Below are 3,597 nucleotides of genomic sequence, written 5' to 3'. Positions count from 1 at the left end.
TTATGTTTATAAACTCAGCAAATGCGTCCCTGGACACACGAGGACTCGAAATATGACTACTTGATATCGGATCGATACCTAAATGTGTGGTATCGGCCAAAACTAATGTAAAGTATCCAAACAACAGAAGAGTAAGGGATTATGACATTTTGACAGAAGTGTCAAATGGAAAATAAGCAGATGTTAACAGTAAACGAACAAGTCGATTAATAATCAATTTTTACAGTTTGTCCCTCATCATGTTGACAAAATAACAGGTGGATAAATGACACAATATGTTACTGCATACGTCAGCAGACTAACTAGGAGCCTTTGTTTGTTTACTTACTACTAAGTTTGTTTACTTACTAGTGTGTTCGCTGTTTTACTTAAGGACTAAATTGCAATATTACTGCAATTGATTTGGTGATTTATGGCTTAGATTCGGCTGCTCGGCCATGGAAACCTCATTCCATGGAGCTCTCTGCGTACTGCACGTGGGCTCATTGGAAGGTCACATGACATTTGGAGCTCTGTAGCAACGGACTGCAGAATCCGCTGACCCCTCTCTGTCAGTTTTGTTGGCCTACCACTTGGTGGCTGAGTTGCTGTCGTCCCCAAACTCTTCTATTTTCCTATAATAAAGTTGACTTTGGATTATTTAGGAGCGAGGAAATTTCCCGACTGGATTTGTTTGTTTACTTACTAATAAAAGACATGTTTTCTAGTGTGTTCGCTGTTTTACTTAAGGACTAAATTGCAATATTATTGCAATTGATTTGGTGATTTATGGCTTAGATTCGGCCGCTCGGTCATGGAAACCCATTCCATGGAGCTCTCTGCGTACTGCACGTGGGCTCATTGGAAGGTCACATGACGTTTGGAGCTCTGTAGCAACGGACTGCAGAATCCGCTGACCCCTCTCTGTCAGTTTTCTTGGCCTACCACTTGGTGGCTGAGTTGTTGTCGTCCCCAAACTCTTCTATTTTCCTATAATAAAGTTGACTTAGGATTATTTAGGAGCGAGGAAATTTCACCACTGGATTTGTCGCACAAGTGGCATCCTGTGACAGATTGACGCTGGAAATCACTGAGAGCGGCCCGTTCTTTCACAAAAGTTTGTAGACACAGCCTCTATGCCTAAGTGCTTGATTTGATACACCGGGCCAAATGATTAGGACACCTGATTCTCTTCATTTGGATGCGTGGCAATAAATCTTTTAGCAATAAAGTCTATTTTGCTTGAAAAACTGTTGCTGGAGTGCCAAATAGGTGTCATGTTTTGCAGAAAACAAAGAAAATGTCTCTCAGCCCGGAGAGTCCTCCCCTCCCCACCAAAGTGGGTCAAGCGCTCATAACGCGAGCCCTTCCCTCGGCCAGCGCACTTGACCCAGCAGGTATTAGAGCCGCCTCGGAGAGAGAATCGCCAAATCAACACGGAGTCAAAGCTCAGGCCGGAGGGTGTTTGGTCTTTTTTCCGCCTTTCCATCTGTTAATCTACCACGCTGGCTGAGCAATGAGCTTCATTTTCCTCTCAGTCAGGGACAGCCTGTAAGAGCAGGACACTGGAATAGAATGTGTTGGATGTAAATATAAACAGAATACAATGATTTGCAAATCCTTTTCAAGCCATATTCAGTTGAATATGCTACAAAGACAACATATTTGATGTATGAACTAATAAAACAATTTTTTTTGTGCAAATAATCAATAACTTTAGATTATTGATTGGGTATAAAAACAGCTTCCATCAAAAACCGACATCAGTGTGTAAAGGATATCACCACATGGGCTCAGGAACACTTCATAAAACCACTGTCAGTAACTACAGTTGGTCGCTACATCTGTAAGCGCAAGTTAAAACTCTACTATGCAAAGCAAAAGCCATTTATCAACAACACCCAGGAACGCCGCCGGCTTCGCTGGGCCGGAACTCATCTAAGATGGACTGATGCAAAGTGGAAAAGTCTTCTCTGGTCTGACGAGTCCACATTTCAAATTATATTTGGAAACTGTGGACGTGGTGTCCTGACCTGGATTGTTATAGGTGCAAAGTTCAAAAGCCAGCATCTGTGATGGTATGGGGGTGTATCAGTGCCCAACTTACACATCTGTGAAGGCACCATTAATGCTGAAAGGTACATACAGGTTTTGGAACAACATATGTTGTCATCCAAGCAACGTTATCATGGACGCCCCTGCTTATTTCAGCAAGACAAGTGTTACAATAGCGTAGCTTCGTAAAAAAAAGAGTGCGGGTACTTTCCTGGCCCGCCTGCATAGCTCGGTTGGTTGAGTGGCCGTGCCAGCAACTTGAGGGTTGCAGGTTCGATTCCCGCTTCCGCCATCCTAGTCATTGCCGTTGTGTCCTTGGGCAAGACACTTTACCCACCTGCTCCCAGTAACTTAGATATTGGGTTTCACTATGTAAAGCGCTTTGAGTCACTAGAGAAAAGCGCTATATAAATATAATTCACTTCACTTCACTGCAGTCCAGTCCTGTCTTCCATGGAAAATGTGAGGCGCATTATGAAGCGTAAAATAGGACAGCGGAGACCCGGGACTGTTGAAGGACTGAAGCTTTACATAAAACAAGAATGGGAAAGAATTCCACTTTCAAAGCTTCAACAATTAGTTTCCTCAGTTCCCAAACGTTTATTGAGTGTTGTTAAAAGAAAAGGTGATGTAACACAGTGGTGAGCATGCCCTTTCCCAACTACTTTGGCACGTGATGCAGCCATGAAATTCAAAGGTAATTATTATTTGCAAAAAAAAAAAAAAAGTTTTTGAGTTTGAACATGAAATATGTTGTCTTTGTAGCATATTCAACTGAATATGGCTTGAAAAGGATTTGCAAATCATTGTATTCTGTTTATATTTACATCTAACACAATTTCCCAACTCATATGGAAGCAGGGTTTGTAGATATATATATGTATATTTATATATGTGTGTGTATATAGTCATAAATATAGTACTAAATATTACCCCCTTGTTGTCTGTGCCGTCACCCCCTCCTGCACACAACACATTCTTGCAAAAAATAACAATGTTTTCCACTTCGAACGTTAAGTATCTTGTCTTTGCATCTTATTCATTTAAATATAGGTTGAAAAGGATTTGCAAACCACTGTATTCTGTTTTTATTTACCATTTACACAACGTGCCAAGTTGGTTATGTGCATCTAATTGATATCATGTTGTATTAGCAACATATAACATAGCAACTGTCCCTAATCTGAACACTTGTCCCGTTTGAGTGCGTCTATTTAATCAGGTCACTTATTACAGTTGAAGTGATAAAAAAAAGTCCATGCGGAGCTTGAGGGTTTAAAGTTTATTTGCCTGCCTGTTACGTCACCATGTTGGCTGCACACGACAGACAGGAATCGAAGAGCAGCGGCGCGGATAGCCAGCAAGATGTATCCCCACCCGCGACGCCGGGTTTCGCTTCTCGCTTCGCGTGTTCGTGGCTCGCACGGTTTTTTTATTTTCAATTCTTCCACCAAATACACTAAATTGGCTTTTCAAGACAATAATAAAACTCTTAAAGTGTATTTTTATTCAAGTAACTTCAACGAAAGTGTAGCTTAAGTCGCTATCGGGTTATGAACCGGA

Source organism: Nerophis ophidion, linkage group LG28 (genome assembly GCF_033978795.1).
Source record: "Nerophis ophidion isolate RoL-2023_Sa linkage group LG28, RoL_Noph_v1.0, whole genome shotgun sequence".
Classification (NCBI taxonomy): domain Eukaryota; kingdom Metazoa; phylum Chordata; class Actinopteri; order Syngnathiformes; family Syngnathidae; genus Nerophis; species Nerophis ophidion.
Note: the sequence above shows the minus strand (reverse complement) of the source record.